We start from the raw sequence: 27640 nt of genomic DNA, 5'->3' as shown, positions 1-27640 counted from the left end.
AAAGCTTTTAAGAAGTGTTTTGAAATTTAAACTACATTTTAAATACGTATTTAAAATGTATTCTCATTTACAAAAATCTTGTTTAAAATAAAGTCTTATTTAAATATAGATATATTAATTTAAAAACAAAATAAAAATAAAACAGATTTTATTTTATTCTATGTCAAAACAACTGACCTAACTGTCAACTGCATTAGTCGTATGTTCATCATCTCGTTCGAAGGCTTCTGTATGTTGTTCGTAATATTTTGATATAAACGCCCAAAGGATGCATTATTTTCTGTACATATCCGTGACATCTTTTGCTGCATGATGAAAAAATATTCAATTCATCGTTTCATCAATTATGTGTGTTTATCGAATTGATAGGACACCAAATATATGGAAACATCATAGAAGGAGGTGAGTGTGTTTCCTGCTAATTTAGGAACTTCTGTCAAATAATTTGAGTTTTTTTCTCCATTTGATGCTGCTGCAAATTTTTTAATTGCAATAAAGTATAAACATATTTTTTGCGGTTTTCTTCGTATAAAAGATCAATAGAATACTATCATTTTTCTCCAAGCAATATTAAGAAATTGTATCCTCATTTTCTTCACATCTCAAAATTTCGTGCCTTTTATGTTTTCCAATAGTAAATGTTTATGAACATGATTGTAGCTTTATATATTTTAACAGTTTTCATAAGTCCGAAATATTTAAAAAAAAATACGATTTAAAGATTTTTTTTTCACGTAAAAAAAAACTGAATTATTACAATTTAGTATGAATTAAATAGAAAGTAGGGAAGCAGATCATTTTTTGATTCTTTGGCTGTAAATTGGAAGTCGTTAATTTTAATTATAAATTTGATTGTTGTTAAAAAATATTGTTTTTATTTTTGTATTTTACTTTTTCCACGTGCTGACTAATTGTTTTCTTTCCTTTTATCTTTTTTTAAGAAACTGAGTTAAATAATTTATTTTATTAATGCATTAACACTAAATTATTACTATTTTTACACTCCAGTCTCTTGTATTGCAGGACAAAATTTGGATATGTTAAATATATTGAACATTATTTATTTATTTACTTAACTTAATAATAATATGGTTACCATTAAGAGTGTTCCTATAAGAAAGAGTTCAATTCCTTACTTTTATAAATTTGTTACTTGTTGTAGAATATTTATTTGAAACAGTGATTTCAAATATTGCTTTCTTATTATTTATGCTTATTGCATTACACTTTTCAGTTTATTTAAACTAATTCATTGTGCAAAAGTAGAATGTTAAGTAAGTAACAGTTTATAATGATCCAAATCATATTTTTTGTACTAACTAGCCGCCTTTGGCGACCAGCCGGTTCGCCAATCTTAATGTTCGTTTAAATTTTAATAATTAAATAGGTTTAACCGGAGTTTAACCCCCTTCTTCGCCAAGTTGCGATAACGCACCAAAGCTGGCAATCTTTATTATGCACTATAATTGAACATCTGCTTCTTTGCTTTTGAACATTTCGCAAGGCCGTTGTTTGCGATTTTTAAAAATTTCGCCAAGCAGGGGATAAAACTCCGGTCGTACCATTAAACATTTTACGCAATTCCAACTTTAATAGATTCTTCAGCAAAATATTTTAAAACTTCAAATTTTGATAGTCATATAATTCACTCATAATATTATAAAGGCCTTCAGTTATAGCGTGATATATATCTCTCTAATTTTCTGTTACCCCTCGTAGAAATTATGCTTTAAATTACAGTGTAAATGATTAATCTGCAATTAATATAATATTTTTTACTGAAACAAAGCATTTTTTTTAATAATATGATTACTGATAATAGAGCGTTTAAACTTTATGGTCACTAAAGAATATCTTTCTTAATTTATGTAATATCTCAAGAATTTGTCAACAAAAATTTCTCAGATTCATCATGAACAGATCGATTCATTAACAATGTTTAATTTTAAATGCATCAAACACTAAGAAAATAAAATGAATCGTTTAAAATAATCGGTCGAAAACAGGTTTAAAAAAATCTACTTAAAAAACGATGTACTTAAAACTATAAGCATATACAAAAAATATATAACTAACATAAATACATTTTACTTACAAAAGCATGCAACTAACCTAAAAATAATTTAAATCGTCCGTTGGTTGTCATGCCAACAATCAGAACAATGCGCATGCGTGGATTTTCTTCGCCAGTTACGTCAACGCAAATGCGTAAATTTTTCTACGCCAGTTGGGGTAACGCTATGCAGATTAGACATTTTTAATTTCCTTTATTCTGTGTTATTTTAATTCAAAAGTACTTCAGAATGAATGTGAAACATGGATTAATTAACAATGTTTAATTTTAAATGCATAAAACATTAAGAAAATAAACAGAATCGTTTGAAATAATCCGTCGAAAAATGTTAACCCTAGCCTAATTACTGTTGGGAGAAAAAAACAACTGATGCCTTACTTATTTGGCGATGGGGAAAATGGAAGATTTTTTTGGCGGAAAAGTTGGCGTTGGGAAAAATTTAAGATTTTTTTGGCGGGAAAGTTAGTTTTTAATTAATAATGGACTACCCCTAACATTTAGGGGGATGAAAAATAGATGTTGGCCGATTCTCATAGATACCGGATAAGCACAAAAAATTTCATCAAAATCGGTCAAGCCGTTTCGGAGGAGTATGGCAACGAAAACTGTGACACGAGAATTTTATATATTAGATATATAAATTGAACTAAAATGGCTTCATTCTTTTTTTTTATTTCCAATCTTTTTTCCCTTTAATGATTTTTATGTATATATATATATATATATATATATATATATATTGGCTAATGGTTTAAATCTATCTAAAAGCTAAAATAAGCATAAAGAAAAGTTATTAGAATTCTTTACTATTCTGATTCTAATAACTACAAAAAAGTGTTACATTTTTTTATAATAATTTTTGTACATAAAAAAATGTACTTTATTATATTTTTGCTTAAACAGCATGAAGAGTTAGTTGAAACATTTTGATTAAAAATAATAATTTATTTGTTTATTAATACTGGTGATTTAAATAGTCATGCAAATCTATATTTTGATATAATTTTATGAATATAATATTCGATCATACTGTAGTGTGATTTAGCTAATATTTTTAATTTTTATTAATAATCTTTAATTATTAACAATACTAATGTTAATGAAAGTTGTTGTATGACCACCAATACTTTATATTATTGCTATTTGTGTGACCAATAAAAATATTTTTTGCTTTCAAATAATTTTTTATATCAATCTTCGCAATATATGGTGCATAATTTATTCTAATATTAAGGTACTCTTGGGTTTAATAATGGAAATATGTTATTACATATTTGTTCACTTATGGGAATGGTAGCTATTTTTAGCTATCAAACAAATTATAATTAGTTTTTGTTAAATATATATATACTTTTTGTGTGTGTTTTCTGAGAAAAATTTAAAAAAGCATAGTTTTTAATATATAACACTAGCTATATTGAAAAAAGCATAAAATCAACCTCTATAGCTCTTAATTTCCTTTTCATTTACCTGGCTTTGAAATGCATCTAAACAATGAGGAAATGAAATGAAAAGGCATTTAATATTGTCAGTGACTTGAACTGAATGTGATTTTTTTCTATTATACTAAAGTTTTAAATTGTAAACAGTTTTTTTGTATAATTAATGGGTTAAATTTTAAGAAATTTTAAATTTCAGGGGAAGTTATCATTGTTTGTTCTACAAAATCTGTACATGTCACATCTTGTAAATATTAATTTGTTAAGATAACTAATAAACAGTTACAGTTAATGTGACATTTGATGATTTTTTAGCAAAGCATCATTTATTACAAAAAATGTGACGTCTTTAGTAATTTTTTTTCTAAAATCATTTGAACAAATTCTGAAATGAAAATTAATGTTCTAAATGAAAATTTAAATCTGTATTGTTTTAAAATATGCCAAATATTTTCTTACAAAAAAAATTTCATTGTTTTACATACTTGATTTAACAAATTTCTTAATTTTATGCATTACAAAAATATTACATACACTAAAAATGATTTTTGTTGTGATAAAATTTATTTTATTTTTGAATAACTAATTATTATTTTGAAACTGGTGGTATTTTAGAAAGCAATGCTACTATATTGTATTGAAAGAGAAGATACTTGTAAGGATATGCAGTACCAGTTGGTCATGCATATATATGTGTATTTTACATTAAGTCTAAAAATTGTTTAATAATTGAAATTCAAAAATTTTCAGAGTTTTTTTTTTTTTTTATTAACGATGTTACTTTATAATCTAATACTGCTTTTATGGAACAACAGTTTTGTTGATTTTAACAAAGTATTTGGATAAAATGAAAAATGTTCTTGCCTTCCTCAGAGTGTAGAAAGTTCAGTTTGCGTGTAATTTCTTTTTTCAGTTAACACAATCTTATTTCATTCTTATAAACTTTAATTGATTTTTAAATTTTTGGGAGAGGAAGATGTCTGGCTTTTAAACTTTTTTTGATTTCAGGGCATGTCTTTAAGAAAGTAGAAAAACTTAAATTGCATTGAATTCGAATTATTCCAGTGCTTAATGTAAAATGCATTGGAGTTACTCCAAAGTAATTCATTTAATTGACTTGATGGCTAGAATTTCTGCTTTTGAAAAAAGATTTGTCCCTTTTTTTCATTGTAAGATATTTGTATATTTAATAATAGGCAATATTTAAAATGCTGATATCAGCAAGTGAAAAAAAAAAAAAAAAAAGGAAGATTTATGATCACAAGAGTTTTTATTGTACTAAAAAAAAGTAAAATTTGTAATTGCAGAAATTTTTATTGCTCTATTTTTTTTTTAATTCTTTATATCTTGAATAATTCTTATGAATTATTTTGAAGCAGTTTCATTGTTTTATTTTTAGCTGCTGATAATGAATTGTGATTTTATGATTTAATGTATTTGTTGTAAAATAAGATAATTTAAAAACAATGTTTTATTAATCTAATTTAGCAGAATGTGACATTTTTCAAAATCTGGATGAAGCAATAAATGACAGTATAGATCATATAAATTGATGCATCCAGTTTTTATTTAATTGATGAATTAATGACTGCAGTATTTTTTGTAGTTCAATGTTCTTTAAGTACTATTTATTTAAATATTTTTAGTTGGACAAAAATTCCTATTTTGAATTTTTTTTTTTTAAATTCCCCCTGTTTTTTTTTTTTTTTTTTTTTTCATTTGAATATAGATTTTTTCATGTAATTTTTTTCAAAGTAACCTGTTAAAATGAATAACCTATTTTTTAAAAAAATAAAGAATGCACTTGTTTTCCCTTTTCGAAAAATCTTTTACATCATCAATTTTTCAGATTTTAAAGTCATCTTAAAAACAGGTAAATCAAATATGGGAAAGGAATGTAGAGACGAAAGGGGTAGATAAGATTTGCGATCCTCCTCCACATGCTTTAAAAGTGCCTTTTAATCTCATTAAAAAATATTCCTCTAGTGCCTTTCTTTTCTGGTGTTTTCCCCCTTTAAATTTATTTAGCAATTTTCTTGATTTAAGTACATATTTTGTTTCCTTTTTCTGGGAAGAAGATTTTATATATATATATATATTTTCTTCTTTTGAAGATTCTCGTAGTTCCGTTTCTAAGAATAAATTATTTATTCCTTTTTTTTATTCTGCTCTTATGACAGCTCATTAAAATTAATTGAAATATATAGAATGTATTTTTAAAGTATTTGTGTGGTTTTTATTTATTTAAATTACCGATACCAAGATGCTTTAAGCTAATGAGTTAAACCACGTTTATGACTGATGATAAATTATATGTCTGTAGTAATTCATCGTGCTTTTTAAAAAAATTTGTTACAAATTATAAAATACCAGCCTATATTTAATTGAAAATTTTTTCCACATATTTCAAGACGGTGTGTTTTAAGAATTGGCATAATAAAAAGAACAAAAAAGTTTTCTTTTAGCCAATCTATTATCAAATATTTTAAATACAATTTAATTTTTCATACTTATGCACTACTTTTAGCACGTCAATTGTCCTAACATGCGAAGGAATTCTTCTGATTTGTTCCTAAAAAAGAGAGTATGAGTATTCCAATTTTTAAATATTACTGCATATTTTGTTCTTTATTTTTTCTATGAGCTAGTATTTAGCAAGGATTAGGGAGTTTCGTCTACAGCGTCTGCACAAAAATGACACTGTATTCAGTACAGTTGTCAATCTCTTGTTCTGCTGACCTGTTTTCCTTTTATTCTATTTGAGTTTGATTGGCATTAACATAAAACAAACATATTTGTTGGTCGTTTACTAGGTGACATGTTTTTTTAATTCATGTTTGATTTATGAACTTTTTTTGTCCTGAAAATATTTCATTGAACGAATGCATTCTCCTCGCTACTGTAGATGCAGACACCTAATCGATGCGCATTTATAAAAAGCAGTTAGGTATTTTTCATTGCTATTTTGCTCTCTCAAAAAATTGCATCGGTTATCCTATGTTAAATCTTTTTTTACGATTTGACAGAATGCATTTTAAATTGCCCCTTTCCGTCAAAATTTCTTATTTTAGTATCTAAACTCATACCTTTTGGGAATTTTTTGTCATTTCTGTTCATTGGGCCATCAATGCTGAAGCTTACAAACTTTGGGATAAAAACTAAAAATTTGTAAGCTATTCTTTCTACAGAATTCTACGATCTTCATTTTATTTTTCAAAAAAAGTAAATAAAATTTCGATTTTGAGTAAATAATGATAAACATAGATAAAAATAAGTAAAAAAAATAATAATTAAAAAAAAAAACTTTGCGAAACTTAAACGTTTGTTCGGGAAAAACGTGTTTACGTGGACCAAAAAAAAAAAAAATGTAAGTTTATTTTAAAAACACAATTTAAGACAATTACAAAGCATTTGGGTTCAGTTTAATGTTTTCTCGGCATCGTTTTACTAGTACAATCTTCTACTTCGATTCGAGGTATAGCGTAACATAGTGATTCTTTTAAAAACTGATCCTAGTTGAATATTGCTAGGTGAATTGCGTCCAGTAATTCAAGATTTGATCAAAGATTTGTTTGAGCTCATATGCAAATTTTCGATTATTTTCTAACTTGTAAATTTCAGACATTCCATCTTCGTTGAATCTTGCATTTAAATCTAAACATAAAATATGGGTTCCTGTATTGGTGGGCAAAGTAGTGTTTCGATGTAATATGACAAATAATTATTTCTGAATGTTTTGATTCGTTATCAATAATTTTTTGCAAATAGGAATTTTAAAAATTAAGCTGTTATTATTATAGGGATCTTAAAAATTGGCCCTTTAAACTAAACGGCATGCAGCAAAATTATATATATATATATATACATATAATATAACTTTGTTGCATGCCGTAATGTTTGTTGGGCCGCTAGTTTGACTCCCTTGACTTAAAGCATTCTGATTAACATCACCTTAAAAGTCCATAAAAAGAGCTGCAAAGAATCCCCTTCTTAAAAGAAAATGAGATAAAGACAGGATTAAAATTCAAAAATATTTGATTATTAATATATAATTATGATTTTATTTATAAAAGTCTTAGATCGTATTACATGAAGGAAGCATTTAAGTTCTGGTGTTTTAAGATCCTGAAATTGTGATTATTTTCGCAAATAATCTCGCTCATATTCAACGGATTGCTGCACTCGTTTAATTTTTGCGCATGCTTTTCAGTGGAAAATTGGACTGTTGTACTTGTTATAAGGGACAATGTCTTAAATAATAATAATAAAAAAAGGCGGCCATAGATCCAAGTTTACACTAGGAACATGAAGCCTTAATCTTGGGGATCTTTATATATTTTTCTTCCCTCCCAGAGTTAATACATTTGAGAAAAAATTCTCTGCTTGAAAAGTATTTTTATCATTAACTAATATTCAATTTTCATATCATTTTTTTAAATTTTAAGCTTAATGGAAAATAATAATAATAATAATAAATAAATAAAAAATAGAGCTCTGTTGTAGATTGTAGAAAGATTTACCTTCATTTAACCGAGGAGAAGAGGAATATAAGATTAACGATCATAAATAAAATATATCTGCATCTTGTCATTCTGGCATGACTGTTCTTTCATTTATATGCGGAGTGGTATGGTTTATCCGTTTCCCATAAATGTCCTGCACTTCAAAACGTAATTGAAAGTGCCTCTTGTTTGTTGCCTTTTAAGTAAACTTGATAGTACATTATCACTTTTAATAATGAAATAAAAAATTTTGCAAATATAGTTTCTCTGAATCATTATAGAAAGTGGGCAGGAATTTCTATATCTTAGATAGTATATAGTCCTCAGGGGCTTACTCCTTGATTTGAAAAAATGAGAGCGTTGACCGTGGGCGGGGTTATACAACTCATTAGACTGCTGTGGGTTCACTTGATGATATTTATTGCCGCATTAAATCTGTTCATGTTCATCAGTAATTTAATGATTAAAATTGAATTATTTTATCGTTACATCTTAAGAAAATAAACTGGTAGAATTTAATGTTCCCTTTCTGTCACATGGCTCATTAAAGCGCGATTTTGTTACATTTCGCAATCTTTTCTGATAATTTCGAATTTTATTTTTGTCTGTCTTAAATTAATAATAATTTAATCCTTTAATTTTATAAATTATATGATAATTGGTATGTTTCCTATTTTTAGAAGCATTGCATTGCATATCTCATTGATGAATGATAAATATGAGAACTCTGCAATGTTTTCCAGTAACAAAATTTAGTGCATTTTTTCGATAAGAGAAGGTAAAATTTCTCCTTCCCCAATAACCATCTTTTAAAAATGTATACATATAATTTTTTGCGTAAATGTTTCGATTCCATTAATCTTTTGGAATATAGTATAGCAGCATTTGCTAATGAGAATTATTATTTGATTACATAGTTCTGAAACCGCTGATTTACAATAAAATTAGTTGTTTTTTATTGATCTTGAATTTTTTCTTCTTATTAATCGCATGACTACCCACCTGTCTCATTTTAAAACGTCTTTATTAACAGTTAAAGGATTTGTAACCTTCTTGTCTGTTAGGATTAATTCAATCTAACCAATCCAACCTGTTGATATCTCTGTAGTTCATGTTCCGCGAAAACAATTCGTAACTTTGTAGCCTGTCACTGTCAATTCTATTTGTAATTGTAGCCGTGACTTGAATTTTGGATCTTTTTCTCATTGCCATCATGATCGATGTTGTTTCTTACTTAATTGGATTCGTGTGTCTGTGATACTGTATGTATAGATTTATTACATTTTAGTTTTCCGCTTTTAATTCTTTTAAGATTCTGGCACATATTCTTGGAGTTAGTTGCTATTTAATGCAACTATGTAAGCCTCACCTTACATTGGGGAATATTATGAAATTGGAAATAGATATTGAGATCCAAACATTGAAACATAAAAAGGCAAATGAAACTTTTTCTGTCATGTAAGTAGCACAAACATTTATTTATGAATTTAAAGGGCTTTTGAAACATCTTAACATATCAAGATTTCAATCTCAATTCGTTTGTTTTCTGTTATTTTTGAAAACTTTTTCTTAATTATAGTAACTATAACATGGACTAAAAAAAAGTATTATTGCTAAATGTAATATTGTTATTGTTTGTTTAAGCGCAGTAACTAAAAAATGACTTTTTGGGGGACGGGATATGCTTAAAAATGTTTTTAAAAATGCGTACAAAATGAGAAGAAAAAGGGTTGTATGGTATTATGGAAAATCAATGCCTGTAATCTTAAAATGGTGTAGAAATGGTTTTTCAGCTATCATATGCTTCGAAACGACTGTTAAAATTTAATATTTCAAAAAAAAAAAAACATCTTTAATGAACATCTATTACCTAAGTAGCAATCCAGTTGTTTAACATATAAAATATTTTGAGCAATTTTCGTACCATGCATATATCGTACAATTTATATATATATATATATATATATATATATATATATATATATATATATATATATATAAAGGTAATCAAATGTGAACCTATCCCTCCCTCACAAAAAAAGTTTGGTTAATAAAAATTCGGAGAGTTTAGTATATTTCCCTAAATCTGTAAGAGATAGTCGACTTAAATGATTGATGGCTTAACTATAATGTTTGACTATCCCTAAAAAGGGATAATCCTACTAATTGAAGAATATAGTTTGATGGACCCATATTGGCAGTTTTTCCAAAGGGTAACTGTTAGTGATTAAAATGTTCTTGGCTTTGCAATTGTGTCTTTTGGATTACAGTATTTAAGCTTCTAATACAAGGCAAGCAAATATATTAGCTATGTAATCATGTGATTTCGTTAAATAGCCTTAGAACTACTAAACTCGATATGCTTATGTTACTATTGAAAGAATTTGTAATACTCATTATTAACCATTGAAACATTTGATGCTTAAGTATGTCTGGTCACGTTTTAGCGTTCAAAAGGGTTGATAAAACGCTTAGCAATGTTCTAACAGGAAACACGTGACGCGAGTGGCTCACTTTTAAGTCATTTTATCTATGTTGACATCAGTTGCATTCATCGATATCGACAGTTCTTTTTTTTTTTTTTTTTCATTATATACTTTAATCATTTTGTCAGTGAGGAAACCTGCTGCTGTTTTTCCAAAAATTGCTAGTTTATTATTGATACTCAGAATATCATGCTTTTGGTTTTTCATTTTAAACATTGCAATAGCTATTTATTATGTATGCATGGTATTTTAAGACATCATATGTAGTAGTATAATCTTGCTGCTTAAAGGATAAAATTTACTATAATTGATCATTTTATTCCTCGTCGATTGTCTTCGAATTCTTCCAATGTCTAATTTATTTTTCCTTTTATAAAAGAAAAAAGAATACATTTTTGTAGAAACTATTACTTCTAAATTAAATCAAAAGGTGTCATCCAATATTGCAGTTTAGCCGCTGTTGTTTAAATTTGAGTTTCCAATTTTATATTTCTTAAAATTTGATATGTATGATGCTGTGCAATGGATTATTAATGGAGTTGTATTTTATAGCTTAAGTATATACCATTACAAGAATATTTGCTCATAAATCTATTTTTTTTTTCTCCTGTCAATCTAAACATTCAAGGCGCATGGAAAATATCAAATCAAGCCGGAATCGTGGTCATGTGCATCATTCCGGATTTGATGCCCAAAATGATAGATTATAAATCTTGCAGCTTAGATGTTACGCTCTAGCATATTGGAAAATTAAAAAAAAAAAAAAAAAATTCTATCGTTTTTTTTTTTTTTTTTTTTTTTTTTTTTTTTTTTTTTTAACGGTTGGATCAAGGTTTTTATGAAATGTTGTGAAAAGTGGGCCATCTTGCTGTTTAGTTGCTAATCCGAATTACTATTTCAGAAGTATATAGGATAAAAGCTGATTCTGTTTCACTTCATATTGACAATATCACATTTATGAATAGAATTTTTAAAGAAATTTTCCAATTTTAATCTAATGTTTTAAAATTTTCAGTTTGGTAAAATGACCAAACTACACATTTAATCACAACCCAATTGAAATGTGGTAGTGATGAAAATTGCTTTATCAACAGTGATATGACAATAATAATCCCACAAATAATTCCTTGACATTCGATTTAGATCATTTCGAATGCTCAATGTTTTATTTTTATTCATTTCTATTTAAATGATAGGTCTGTGTTTGTATAGTGTATTCTTAGGGCTGAGCTTCATTCTGACAGACTTGTCAAAATGTCTGTCTTTTATTGTCTGTTATAAACGTGATATCCGTAATGCGCGACCTTTCAGTCTTCCAAGCATGACATATTTCCTCGAAAACGTGCATTTCAATGCGTTTTTGGAATCAAATTTTATTATTCTTGAGATCGATTAGTTTTTCTTTTATGAAATAGTTCCACAATATTTTTAATATCTCAAGGACTGTATAAATGTATTCATTTTATAGTTCATTAATCGTACTTATTTTATTTCTCAATGTTTATGTTTGACAAAACTCATCAATTTATAAAGTTCAGTTTTTTTTGGGGGGGGGTTAAATTTGTGTTATGTCTAATCTTTTCGGCTTTTTTTTTTTTTTTTTTTTGTTAAAAATAAACATTAAGAAGATTATAAATTTCAAAGTTTATAATATATCATAGAATGCCAGCAGTTTTCCTTTTTTTTTCTCTAACTACTTCACTAAGAAGCAATTTATTTAAGTATCCAAATCAGATCTTTTCCTCCATGTCAGTTATAAATTGTTAAATAGGCGAATTCTGTAAAAGTGGCTTTTCAGCAAGAGTTTTTATTTTGCCGGAAAAGCACTGTCAGCTTGGAAGATGATTTTATTGGCTCTTTTTGCCAGTTACTAAACACAGATTATCTTGATGAAAAAATCCGAGCAATTTTAAATACAAATCAGTATTAATAGTCTGCGACGTCTATATTTCGCGACAGTGTGTGCAAAGTATAGTAACTACCCTTTTCTCCATATAGCAGAAAACACTTGCATCCATTTTAAATGCACTGGGCAGCTGTAGTCTACTTTTTTTCATTCCCATAATGTCATTATCTTACCCTTTTTTGTACTTATAATGTCATTTCTCTCTCATCTGCTAACGAATGAATATTTATGAGCACCTGGCTAGGAAAGTATATTTTCATCCAAGGTAACTGCAAATCTCTTTTGACGGCATGACGGGCACGTCCATTTCTTCAAGCGTTATTTCCAACAGGTTTTGGCATTGCATCCTTCGAAGCTCCAAAAATTGCTAGGAAGTTGATTTGCTATATATTAGTGTGCTGACGGCTTTTGAAATTGTTAAAGAGTTTCTTCTGTTATTGACTGAATCATTTGTTTTCGTTGATATGCTAAAATGACTGCTACATTTTTTAAAGACATTCTATTGTTCAATATAAAATTTCAGTCTGTTTTTGCGCTGGATTTTTTTGTTTGGATTCCATCTGGATATAAGTGAATGTTTGAATCTCGTTGCCATATTTCTAAATTTCATCCATTTCTATCACATTCTTTTAAATTTGAATGATAGTTTGGTTGGTTTTATGAGTGAGTTTCAATGTTTTTGCTAATTTCTTTTACTGTGTTGTAACTCGGGGATTTTCCCAGGATTTTATTTCCCGCCATTCCATCTTTACCAGAAATGTTTGCAAAGTTTTATTTCAAATCAAAAACGGGGAAAAGAATGTGTTAGCTTTGCGTGATACAGGAAAAGTTTTTCATTTAATTTGCTCTTCTGCAGAAATATTTTGTAATGTATTTAATTGTGTCTCAGGAAATCTATATGCAAGTTGTGGGAAAAGTAATGAGCTATTTATTAGACAATAAAATGTTAAAAGGGTGCATAAAAATTTTGGACTGTGTAATATTTGAGTATTATGGCTCAAGAGATGAAAACTGCTGAAATTTTTTAAAGAATCGCAAGCTTACCATTTTCTTAAATATTTTAAATTTTGGTTAACGAAATTGTACAATCTTATTTGATCCCTTCCTTTGTCTTCTGAACTTCTAATGAAACGATTGAAGGATTGTAAAAATGTTATTATTTTAATGGGCTAAATGGCATGAATAAATTTTATTGACTATTACTTTATAGAATTATTTGTGAAACTCCTTTTTAAATAATCAGTCTTTTCTTAAACCGCTCAAAACTTATCCAAGTTGTTAGTTGCCTGCTTTCAAAAATTGCAATGGCATAATATGTAGTTAATGTAAAATAGCAGTGTGATTAAAAATATATGAAATCGTCTCTTGGCATTCTCTGTGGTTAGCGATCACGTGATTAAAATTGTGAGGTATTATTTAGAGGTGTTGTCATTTCCTCCAAAGTTTGTCATTTGATCAATTCTATGAAGCATATTTTGTTTTGTATTTGTGACTCAAAATAAGAAAATAAATCGATTATGAACATAACTGACTATAAAAATATTTCCTTTTTTTAAAAAAAATATTTTAAATCAAAGTAAATTCTAAAGGAGTTTTTTTCGTGAACATATATCTTTCTGTACGAATTCACTTGATGTTGCACCCTATTTTAAGAAAGTAATGTTTTATTTAGCGTCTATCTGCCATGGAAGCAAATTTCACTAATTTAAAAATAATAATTATTATTATTATATTTTTTATGGTGGAGACAACGAATAGTGAAAATGCATATTCACATACTGAAAATTGAATCAATATTTTTTTCGTGTGCAATGATATGTAAACATTTCTGTAGCATTTGGCTTATCAGCGTATGAATTTGGCTCGTTCTCGATTAACCTTCGATAGAATCTCTTTCCATTACCAACAGCTGAACATATGGTGACAGATAACGATATTTGCTCCTTGTGCGTGCTCCGTTATCTCGCTGGGAACAGTAATCTAACTTGATATTTCTGGACACAACGTGTCAGAGAAGCGGGGATACCCGAGATTCGCTTTTTGTTTGTTCTACTATGAGACATATTCGGTCCTTTTAATCAAAATGATTTCGGGAATGTTGCCAAATAGACAGCCTTCTGAATGAAGAAGATGCGAGAATGTAGTCGCGGTGCTTTTTATCTTCGCTTTATCCTTGCCACTCAGTCTGTTTGCATCTTGTATAGAGAAGAAAATGTTTTCTCTTGCGTGAACTTTCTCTATTAGAAATTTAGTTGAGTTCAGAATTTTAACTTACGAATTGAATTATCGAAGAATAAAATTTCTTTTCCATTAAAAAAAATTGTAAGAAGGAATTAAAATGTAGCATAAAAGAATCATGGAGTTCGAAAGTCTAATACAAAGTATCATACCATACTAACTTTCACTTTCTCGTATACGAAATATAAGAGAAAGTATTGTAATCGTCAACAAATTCGAATTCGATATTTTGTCAAATCTCCACGTTTTTGACCCCCCTGAATTTGAAAAATACACTTTTGGAAAATATCTGTCTGTCTGTGACAAAGATAACTCAAAAACGCTCTTCAGCTATACGGATGAAAATGGGTACACGGTCATTAATTCAAATTTGTAGATTTCTATCAAATTTTGAGCAATATCTCTTCAGAGGAAGTTTGTCGATCCAGTTGTTCGAATGTAACACTATAACTACAGAAAAAATGAACAGAGCTAGATGGATGAAATTCTGTATACATATATAACATTTTTAATGTAGACATCTGTGAGCAGATCCAACAAGAGTTTGACCATCTGTCGGTCAGAAACTTATAAATACGATAACTCAAAACGTAATGATTCAAATATATCAAATTTGGTATGTGATGTTGTGACTATAATTGTAGTTTTTGTCAAATTTTTGTTGCAATAGGGTGGGAAAAACGAATCTAAAATATAAATTTGATTTTCGAATACGATTAACCGCATGCCAGAGATGAATCGCCAAATCTCCCTAAAGATCATACAATAGATATTCAGCAAACAATCTCGCCGTAGGTTAATATTTCATATTGCTTAACATTTCATGTCAGTGACATGCAAGGCATTCTCTGGGATAGCACTTTTATTAGAGACATGCGAGAAAATTTTGAGGAGCCACTCCCGCTGATTTAGATTTAATTCGTCTATCTTTACATTAAAAAAAAATTAAACCTATTATTCATTATATCAATGATTATGTTCATGCAAAAAAAATGTATTTAATGTCATTATAATGCGCATATGTAAACACAATAGCCAAAACAGAAAAAAATAAGACATTTTTTAAAGTATATTAAACTTAGAATTTTTTTTTTTTTTATCAAACTAACATACCGAATAATAAAACAAAATCTCTCTCTCTCTCTTTTTAAGTACAAAAATAGTTTTGTACAATAATGCATTCCAAAGCTGTGGAGAAAAAAACATTAAAATTTCTAAAAACCTTTTCTTAGTGGGGATCTACTATTTAAGAAGTAACTACAAGAATTTGTCCTATGGAGTGTTTTGATCATGGATGTTGCAATTTATAGATATAATGTAGCCTTAAAGTACAATAATATATAGACATTAAAAATTTGATGTTAGTTCTTATTGTTACGTTGCGCATGGCAAGCGGACCGCTTCAATTTTAGAATCCAATCTGCTTTTTGCAGTGGTATTGGTTGTGAGGCAGTACATGATGTAGCACTACATCACAAGACAGTATTAAATGAATGGATTCCATTGTTTTGTAACAGTAGTATACCGTGATTCTTCATTTAACTTCTGTCAAACTTAACGAATGATTTGTATACTTGTATCACTGCCAAAAATAAAATTGTAAGCATGTATTTCAGAAAAGTTAAATGAATGAATTTTTTTAAGAAAAATTAATGTAAAATTTTAAAATTTATTTGTACTGATGATTTTATTTTTATGTTATCCTTTCTTTTTTTCTTTGGTAAATTAATGTCTAACAAGCACATTGAAATTCAAACAATATTAGATAAATTATGAGTCGGACGATGATAATAGTTTTCCAATAAATAAATGTTAATATTCAAGATAAGTACAAACCCATGGTATGATGTTGGCAACAAAACCTCAGTCTTTACTCTTGGAAAATAGATTTTTTATCTTGGAAAGTCACTATGCTATTGTCTTATATTTGTAAATTCAGCTTTTTTATTTGTAATAATCTAATACTTAATCGTGTTAATAATTTTTGAAGAACGAAATATTGGACTTAAATTGATGAGACCAGACCTCTTCTAGATGAGTGTTTGCGTATTTACAAGGGAACTAATCAATATCTTCTTCGCCCTAAATTTTCCAGTGAAGTTCTCAAGTTTTTCTTAATAGATACTCGAAAAATGTCTGGACAATATTGGCTTTTTAAGTAATATGTTTATGCTTTTTTAAATATATCCTTGGTAACTTTTTTTTAATGTCTCTCAATTTTTTTTTCAATGCCCTTTCGAAATAGATTTTGTCTATGGAGAACAAATGTGATTCCGTCTTTCTGGACATTGCTTTTCTAACTTTAATTTTATTATTCCTACAGACTTAGAAATTTTGGCACCGAGAAGTTGACCTTGGACGCGTTCCAATGCGAAACTGGCCTCTCTAGCAAAGATGCATTCTCATTAAAAAAATATTTAAATGATACGTCTTGATCTGTGCTAAAAATTGAGTCATCTTTGTCTGTTTCAGATTGTTGTTAAAGCTCATAAATAAAAAAAGGGGTGTTGCGGATCTTTCGTCACTGGATTTTTCTCTATTTTAGCAATTGAAGCTTCTTTTTTTCCCCACCATCTTGAATTCTTTCTAACTTTAACTATTTTGTCCTTTAACCTGTTTACCTTGAACCACGTTGAAATCGCCTCTCAGTTCGGCGGGCTGCGATATTAAAGTGTTGTTAATAAATGATGATTAAGAATACTTCGCGATTTTGTACAGAAAGAAGAAAGAAACCGTTCATCATTGACGAGTTTAAATATTTCTTTTAATAACTAAACGTCTAGTATTTGCTTATAAGAATTTATTATGCTTTTTATTATTTGTCACTTATACAGAAGATTCTCTCTTAACAGATACCAATGGACCTCGCTAGTGCCAGATTTGAGGTTTTTGCAGATAATTGAATATATACTAGAATTTACTATTTATGTTTTGTGATGCCAGCATCTGTAATAGCAACGTGCAATCCGTTGGTTATGTTTTCCAATCTATCAACCGTTTTAAATTACTAATATCGGAAATCATTAAAATTAATTAAAATAAAAAATTCACATGAAATCTACGCATTTCGTAATGTGCTGAAATGCAATTTCGAATGTCTGCCTGTTTCGTGTATTCAAAGAAGTTTCATAACATATGTGTTGACATAGGTGAATATTACTCGGCAAATTTTATGACGTCTGCAATCTTTCAATACTGATTGGTCTGCATGTTGTTTTCATCGTCAGCTTTAGCTTCTGCTCTTCATTTTTTCTCTTCTCAGTGTATATTCTATTATGAATACTTGATATATAAATACTAAAATACCTGATAGATTTTTAAAAAAATGAAATTCCTTAGTTTTATAGGCAGCGAAGGCAGTCATTCTTTTTTTTTGCCAAATTTACACTGAAAAAAGTTCGAACACTCACGGGGTTCTCATAGTGTTATAATCAAATTAAATCGCTTCCTTCAGCTCTATACAAATGAAGCTGTTTTTTCAATTGTGGCATAGATTCTATCGAACGCTATTTCGAAAACGGCTTTAATTTCCTATTGGAAGCTGTTTTGAGCATTTAAGACTAAAACAGCCTTGAATTTATTTTCATCGTATCACCATTCTTTAATATTAACTATAAGAGTGCAAATAAAGAACTTGTTGGGACTGTTGGAAAAAAATCTCCAATAAACGAGAAAAGTTCATTTAACGAAAATTTGATTAGTCTTTTGTTACTTATGTTGCTGTCGCTAGAACTTTCACACCGTTGGACCACTTTTTTTTTTCATGCGACCCAAGAATATAATGTGTAGTTTGAACACTTTTTGTGGTACAATATTATTATCTGAATTCTCCAATTTATGATTTAACCAATGTGACGTATTCTTTGCATCGTCACTCAGAAGGTGAACATTCAAATCTTGCTTCTATCAAAGGCGTATAGCCACAAGTTAAACAACATCGTCGTCCTATCCCGATTCAAAATTGCGAGGCCAATCTACGAAAGCTTTTTAACAGCTTGGACACATAATTCTGGATTTTTTTAACTCAAAATTTAAATTTGTAATGCTTTTCTATATGTTCTTATTCTCCCTCTCTTCCCTTCCTTGGCAAATATGTAAATAAATAAAATAAAATGATCGAAAATCGAGTTCCGACTAATCGGAGTTTGACATCGTATACAGAATTTCGAGTCTTATAATAAATCTGATGATGCCAGTTCGTAAATGAAAAATTAAAGTAGATCACTGTAGTTCATCTATATTTTACTGAAAAATATACATATACGAACAAAAGTCTACAGTTAATACTTTGTATACCAAGAATAAGAGATTTTTCGTGGTATTTTAAGAAGATGAGTAATTGGAGCGAGCATAGATTTTTTAAAGATAGTATATTTTTATTTATTTATCTATTTTATCCTCTGGTTAGACAATTTTGATATTAGAATCCTAACATCTGGATTTTTTTGTTGGATTTTGTTCCTCTCTCCTCCGTTTTATTTCCAAGTTTTTCTTAAGAATGTTCATAGTCGAGCATTTTCAAAGCGATTTATTGAATAACTCATCTTTACGGAGCATTTTTATTATATGCTGTTTTTTATTTTCTTTTAAAGATTAAGATACATGTGTTAGCCTCTTTTAATGTCTGACTATTGAAACAAATCAACCAAGGTTGATAATTAAAATAATGATCAACCTTGTAGAAAACGAGTATCGCTTATTTGAGGAATTTTTCAAACAGATGCACATTTTCATTATAAGAATCCACAGCATATCAAAATATTAAAATTTGTTATTTATTACATAATCGACTGACTTTCTTTCTAAATAGAATTAATATCACACAAGATATATTCTATTGTGTTGAACATCAAATGCCTTTTTTAAATTGTTACATGACGAAATTTAATGTTGCTAAACCCTGGATATAATCCTGCCTGCCTTCAAATTTATTTAGCTCTGAATATGGTTTCATCACTAGGGAATTGTGTAACATGGATTTAAAATGTTGTTCCCTGTTACTTCCGTTATAACTCAAATGAAACGATTTTGGATTATTTAATCGACGTTGATACTGCTTTCTGATATGCATTATTTTTAAATTAGTAACTTTCACTTTCTTTATCTGATCTTGAATTTGAAACAATGCTGCTGAAATTGTTTACGAATGTTGGGTATGATTTAATGTATTTTTAAAACAAAACTAATTTAGTGGTAAATTATAATTTCAGGTAGACAGGGTGTTTAAAACTTTTTCGGATATTATGTAATAAAAAGTTTTTGTTTCAGTTATAGTCATCAACTATCGGTATAAATTTAAAACTTTCTTTTTTTCCCTTGAAATACAGTAATTGTTTACGTTTTAAGAGTTCATTTATCATAATATTTTTGTGTGCTGCTACTACTACTAATATCTCCACCCGGCTAACTACTAATATGGAATCTTTCTCTCTCTCGCAGTCATAAATCCGACTATACAAGTTACTGATTGAGCCTTTATAAAAGTTTTTTTAATTTAATTTCATAAATGAAAAAAGTCGGAGATGCCCTTTCCCCGATTTTACTTCATTTCTTTATTACTCGTAACCGGAAAGAATAGGAAAAAAGAATATTTGCTGTTACACAATGTATTCTCAGTTAAAATCAATAAACATCTTCTAGAAGCATCCACAGTAACCCATTTTCCATAATTTTTTGTATCATTTTATTTATTTATTATTATTTTCTTTTTATGTGTTCCTTATAGTAGCAGGCAGGAAACATTTTCATTTCATCTTTGCATTGAGAAATTGACCTTTTCAGCAGTGCCAGTTTGATTATAATAGATTTTTTTAACAGATTTTTAAGTATTTAGTATCAATTATGAACACGATTATAAATACTTACTGAACAGATTAAAAATAGGTATTAAAAAATTGCAAATTTTTCATTTTATATACATTTATAACTTACTTGCCATAATTAGATCCTAGTGTTTTTAAGTTACGGTAATCAAAATCCCATGAAATAATAGTCCGTAAGAAACCATAAACGTAGAAATTCATAAGCTCTAGACGTGCCTTTTTTACTATCACTAAACAGTCTTATTTATAAAGAAAATTACTTTTACGAAAAATGCACGAAAGTCATTGGTGGTATGTGAAAGGTTTTACGGATTGCTTGAATGTCTCAGGCTACTTTGTATATCATAATAGTGATTGTGATGTTTGTCTTCAACATGACTCCGTAGGATCTCTCTCTCTTTCTCTATGTAGCATTAAAAGTTGGTATGGGGCAATTCTTTCTGCGTGCAAGCACGCAAAAGATGCATCTCGTCGAGGGCCACACGAAATAAAATCTTCCTTTATTGCATCTTGTTGTTTTGCTAACGATATTTATTGCCCTTTGCTTAGTGATAGTCACATTCGTGTATGCCAAATACATGAATAAATCAGTCTCGATGGAGCATCTCCATCCGTTCCCTATCAAAACCGAAAAATTACAAATCGATAAGGCTCTGCTCCAACTAAAGATATTCTGCATTTAATACGCCAGAGTAAATGGAGTGTATATGTTTTGTCTTTCTGCATGCTCTGTTATTCGTTTTAGACAACATAATAATAATAATAATAAAAATGAAAATTGAATGAAGTATTTAAAATACATCATTCTACGGTTTTTATCAATACGTATATAATATTTTAGAATTATTCAAGTTGAAATATGTTTTTTGTATCTTTAAAAAAAAATTCAAGAAATTTTATATCTTTGTAATTATTTTATCTTGGCTTAGATCGTATCCCGGAGTTTTTAGCTTTAACATGATTTAAATTATTGAAAATAATCTTTTCGAACTTGGAAGGTATCTTTAAAATTCAGCAACGTTTGAATAGGATAAATTATTTGCCTTAGCTAAATAATTTATCCTGGTAAGTTGAAAAATTCTTCCGTCACTTTGTATTTATGAAAATCATATTTTTGCACTCCGCATTTTCCTTATAGTGTATAACTTTAAAAATAAAAATAAGTATATTTTCAAACTTTGCATTCATTATTTATACTGTAATTTCCTAGAAAACGATATGTATTTGTTCTAAAGACAAAAATATTTTAAATTTATGAGAATTGTCTTTGCTTCGGTATATGTTTAGTTTCTTTTATTCGTGGATCTTTAAAGTTTTCAAAATGAGATCCCCCCCCCTCCCTCTTTGTGATGGGAGAAAGCATTTAACAAATTTTCAAAAAGGGCAAATTATTTAACAAATTATATGAAATTTTAAATTCTTTTAGCTTTTTAAAAGTTGATTCTGGACTTCTTGGAAACACTTTGGCATGTAAGCTGCAAAACTATTTTATAGTTCATAAATTAGAAAGGCTTATTAAATTCCGACCTTGCCACCAAACGTGGATACATTTTACTTTTCTCGAAATATCCCCCAGACTACTACTTAGTCTATTCATTTTGGATCAGTGAAGTGTATCATTGCCCATTTATACTTTATTATTCAAGGTTCCTGTAACACTTGCTCAGTTTCTCTTTTCTTCACCTACCTTTTCAACTAAGATTTAATCTCTAGCCGCTACATTCAGCCCGAATCTTCTCTTTTAAATGCCTCTTACTGATCTTGTTCTCAAATTAGGTATCTAGATTATTACATAATGTTATTCAAAATTCCAGGATGCTGTAGCATTTGCGATTCCCCGGCTTAAGGTTTTGTCTTGAAGGAAAATTCTGTGTCGAGTCGCCTGGTTAGCCAAGCAGGGTAGCGAATCTAAATACATTTCACATGAGAACTTTTCTTAGCAGTATCACCAGATTATTAGGTTACTCATATTCTGGTATTTCTTGTATTTGTTATGGATGAAAACAAATGTTTGTCTAAAGATGATGTCTATGTCAGCTGTTCTTGCAAATGGAGTCAGTTGTTTGTTTGATTATGAAGATGTTTAACATCCCCGAGAGTGATGATTTTCGTTGAGATATTCGATTTAAATGTTTTTGAATATTTTTGTTTGCATTTTCCAATCTCAAAAATATCTTCACGACTTACAGACTTGATGTTGCAAGCTTATTATTTCAGGACAAAAAAAAAAAGTTTATCTACACATTACACTTGCTTGGAAAGAAGTAATCCACTCTTTCCTATATAGTATAAATGATTTAATTCAAAATGATGCAAAATGTAATATAGTCCACTGTCCACTTTAAGAAGAAAATTAAATTTTTAATTTTCTTCTTCAAAATTAATTTTAATTAAGAAATTAAATTTTTTCATTTGTTATATAAACTACATACAGCGCACCGTCATTTTTTCGTTGTAACTATGGTTCAGCAACCTCGTTTTCCAGATGGTTGATTTTGGAATTCTGTACTATTCTGTACATTCTCCAATCGATGTATTCATGCTTCATCACTAAACCAAGTGATATCCGAAATTCCAAAATAATCAGCTCAAACTAAGCTATTCATTCATTCGGCAAAACCACAGATTAATGTATTCTAATTTCTTTCAGTTATAGATTCATCATCGCATAGCCACTGAGCCGTCGAAACAAAGCACCCTGCCATAAACAAATAGAATTTTAAAAAATCTAGATTTGAAACTTTATTTAAATTTATCAATAATTATATGAAATTAAATTTTTCTTATTTAATACCCTATTTGCTCTTTTTATATCTGTATTCGAGATTCTCATATCCAGACTCGCTATCCCTTTTCGGCCATAAAAGACTGGCCCTATATCCACTTACAAACTTTTCTAACAATACGAAGTTTTATATACAAATTTTTTAAAAAGTAATATGAATTATGATATTTTTAAAACAAATTTGGGAATTCCAGTGAAATAATTCAAATTAAGTGAGTTTTTAAATTATTTTGATGTGTTAAGTTCAAAAATTTTGATTGAACATGGGATTGTTCCGATTCTCACGATTTCGTTTATGTCACTACATAGTTTATAAACAGCTAGTATAGTTGAAACTTAATTGTAATCTGCGCAATGATTTCCTTTCTCTTAAATTTGAAGTGCGATTTTGTAAAATCTAAGATTTATATGTGCGCTTATATTTTTCTTCGTAATCTCAAATGAGGAGGTATGTGTATAGGTTAGTATTTTACCATTAAGTGATTCTGAAGCAAATTAAAATTCCTTTGATAAATGTTCAAAAGAACGTGTCATTTTCTAAGCCAGTGATTTGCCAATGCTGTCAAATGAATGAAATATATCTGTACATTAAGGAAAATATTTTCGTTTTCATGCCCTCTCCCTCTGACTAGGTTAAGCTTTCGCCTCTGGTAGCAGGGATAAGAATTCCTAAATTGTCCTTCCCTTAGTGTATGGGAAAATAGTTGGAACCTTTGCCCTCGTGTCTATTTCTTTCTTCCTTCTTTTTTTTTTTTTTTTTTTTTTTGTGACAGTCGTGATATGTAAGGAGATAATACCATTTGTTTGCCATGACAATAAACTTTATCCCCAATTTATGCCAACAAATCGCGAAGCGAGCATTTTTTTTTTTTTTTTTTTTTTCCATGTAGGAGTTGGTCGATTTTCCATTGTTACGTGAGCGGAAACAACACCTTACGTAAATCGCCACTTAGCGTAATACGCGTATCTCATGCGAGGGAGGCCGAAGGGGTTGGCCGCCGTACTTCTGGTGTTTTGTTACGCTCAGGTGACCAGAAAAGAGAAAAAAGATTTTCGCGCCGAAGATTTAACGATCCCGTGTCACAAACGCTGTTTTTATCGAAAATCGTACCAAAAATACTTGTGTTTATTCTCGGAATTCAAAGCAAAAAATAGATAATACTTCTTCTTTTGTTGTTTGTTTTTTCTCGCATTGTGACAACAAAATGGAGCGTGCATTTATGAAAGCGAGTGGCTGTTCCGCGCTGGAAAACATGCTAACGAGTTTCCGTCATCGTGATCAGCAAGATGAGACTTCTTTGACTTCGGATATGGCATTGATTTTTTTTCACTTCAGTAGATATCGGCTTTAATTTTTTTTATTTGTCATTTATCCCTCCCCCCTGAAAATTGCGTTTTGCTATTTTTTAAATTCCGAGTATTTATATATTTATTTATCATTCGGAAGTTTCGCATTTAAACTATATCTCTCGACTTAAAATTTGATTTTATGCTCTACAAATTCAGAGAATTCTGCTATAATGTACTTTTCTCGTGGTAAAGAATCATATGTTATTTTAATCTCTTTATATTATGAAATTGCGTCTTTGGTTATCTCAGTTTTAATGCTAAGCTGTATTTAACCATTTAGTTTCTGAAGCAATCTAATCTGTTCTCTTCTATGAATACTGCGATTTTCGAATAGTTTGTCCATCAGATCCAAATAGTGCAAATGATGAAAGATAAGTGAATTTTTGTGAACCCTTTGTTCCATTAAAAATATTGGAACTCTATCACTGTATGTTTCTCTGAAATAAGGATTAAGATTCCATAAAAGTAGTATTATAGTAAATAGTATTTTCCAGGGTGACTTTTTGTTCATTTGTTCAAAGCATTCCTCAACATCTAACCAAACCGTCATTCCGAACTCCAAATTATAGCCTGACATTCTTGGCGTCTCCGTTTCCGGTAGGAAAAGTAGTATTGCTTGCTTTGTTTTGCGCCGTATTTCCGGTAAATCCAGATTCTCATATTTTGCAATGGTACTCTCTTTGAATAAGAACTTCTTATTCAAAGGGTTTGTTCATATTGAATGCTTGTATGCAGATAGGGAAATGAATGCACGCTGAAAACAAATGTGGATGATGATTTTAAGGTAAATATATTTTTTCTTTTTGTTGTATGGTATTTACTGCATTATTTTGGAGCAGATTATTAACTCCTCCTCAGTGATAGCTCATGCATTCTAGCTTTGGTGCGTGCTTGTGTGTGTGATCTGCATTGTGCCATGATAACGTAACTTAATATTTATCGTTAACAATTAATTTTGAATGATTTAGTTATTGAGCCATGAAATAAAAGATTTTCTGTTTAAATGTAGGGAAGTTTTGACAAAGAAACTGTAATCAAGCAATTATTAATTTCATTACTTTTCTAGCATCCTTTATTCTTTATAAACATTTCATTCACTGCTGATCAATAAAATAACTTTTTAAATCGTCAGATTAAAATGCACATATTGGGATATTTTCATATTTACGAAAAATCCAATACAGAAATAGTTTTAATTATTTTTATTCATTAGTTACTACTTTTCATTGTCTTTCTTTCTTTATATTCAAAATTCGAATGAGCGAAAATATTTTTTGCAGGAGATAAACAAAAACACTGCTTCTAATTGTCTTTGGAAATTAAAAAAAAGGTGTTGCATTCCATTCCAGGCAATGTCATCTTCCCTTTTTAAACTATGGAACGAAATGTATGTACTTTATTACTGCGCGTGCGCAGCAATGAATTCACTATTGTTTAAAAGTTTTCTCTTTGTGAAGCGAGGCGTACTGTCTTTCACTACGTTCCTCCTAAATATCGAAAACTTTAAAAAAAAAAAAAAAACTTTTTTATGGAATTATATATCTCCGAAAAATGTATTAATCATCATTTATACATTCAGGAATAATGAGATTCCTGCAATTTTGTATGAGCTACCATTATTTTATTTGCAGCTGTGTTTAAGAGGTGGAACACCTCTTAATGCTACTATTTCTATTGAATCCCCATACTATTATTATTGGGCATATGTTCATTTACGCTTCAGTTTCTCAAAGATTTTAATCGATGAATTTTTAGTGTTCTTTTTCTTTATATGTTAAATTTTACAATTATATTATTTTTTCATTAATTATACTGCTTGTTTTCTGAACCTGGCCTTTTCAGTTTGTCTATCTGACTTGCAGTCCTAACTGGATCGTGATTTTGAAATCATCCAGAACCATTCTAGAGCTTATTTTCCGCTTAAATTCTATTTTTTGGGGGGGAAAAAAATGAGGCATGGTCAAGTACTGACCCAAATGATTCATGCTCTAAAGTTGATATCTAATTTGGGCCAGATTTGCATTGTATACAAACTATTGAAGCTCTCAATTGGAATTGGAAGAACGCTTTTGAGACTGTTTCTCTTGAACATTGGAGAATAAATGTAGCGGGAAACTTTAATAGTAACACTCGATTAGTGCTCAAGTCGAGGAGGGGAGGACAGTTCTGAATACTTAGTGATTCATTTTTACTGGCGCCATCTGCTCTCTACAGTTATGTAACAGCATTACCTTTGATAATGTGCATTTAACGTACTTTGAACATGTTTTGTTACTGCGATTTATTTAATTTGTGAATTCTACAGTCACACTTTGTTTATGGCATCAGCTTCTTTAATTGTCTTCAGCCGGATAAATTAATTCGTTGTTTGCATTTTTATTTCTGCGTTTATTTTTAAATTCAAACAATTCAGTCGTAACTATCTGAAGTAGAAAAGTAGAGATTTCCAACCTGTGAATGTTTTATCTTTGCAAGAAAGTGGCAAGCAAGTTAAAAGTACTTAAAGTTGGTAATTGCTGAAAGCATACAACAAACGGTCTTAAATTGACAAAAAAAAAAAAAAAAAAAAATGTAAAGTTACCGAATTTTTGTTTCCTCAATTTCGGTGGAGAAATGTAATTTATGCAAGTCCTAAACCTACTGGGTAGCAATGAGGGAAGCGCACCGAATATATATAATACAAATTTGTGGATAGTACATACTCGTCTTTTGCGCATGTTAATAAATGCTTTTGTAAGCTTGGAAGTTCTGGAAAATAATATTATATCTGTTTTTAGCTGAACTTTATAGAACTCGGCTTCATGAACAAGCCGAAGGATTGCATTAATATTGACTTCATTTGAATTGGTGCAAATCACGACCATAGGGCTTCATAATTAGTCCGTGTGAAATTTTTTCAATGTTATTTTCTTGCTAAAATATAAGATTTCATTAGATCAATTCGAGGCACCTTAGCTCTTAATATTATTAACACCTTATCTGCCGTGGGAGTCAGAGGTGACCGGCGGGCCCGTATAATTTATGTTTGTAAGAAATTC

The 27640-nt window shown here is 29.2% G+C and overlaps 1 protein-coding gene across 1 annotated transcript in view; it reads left to right on the top strand.

Annotated features, from left to right (window-relative positions):
- Positions 1-209: 209 nt before the first annotated feature.
- The window catches only part of LOC129984086 (E3 ubiquitin-protein ligase MIB2-like), a 73887-nt gene continuing 46456 nt past the window's right edge, over positions 210-27640 (top strand). Inside the window, exon 1 of the mRNA XM_056093865.1 lies at positions 210-402. The gene's annotated coding sequence lies outside the window, so the exon portion shown is untranslated. The remainder of the gene's footprint in view (positions 403-27640) is intronic.

Source organism: Argiope bruennichi, chromosome 9 (assembly GCF_947563725.1).
Source record: "Argiope bruennichi chromosome 9, qqArgBrue1.1, whole genome shotgun sequence".
NCBI lineage: Eukaryota > Metazoa > Arthropoda > Arachnida > Araneae > Araneidae > Argiope > Argiope bruennichi.
This window is presented reverse-complemented; position numbering and strand designations above follow the sequence as displayed.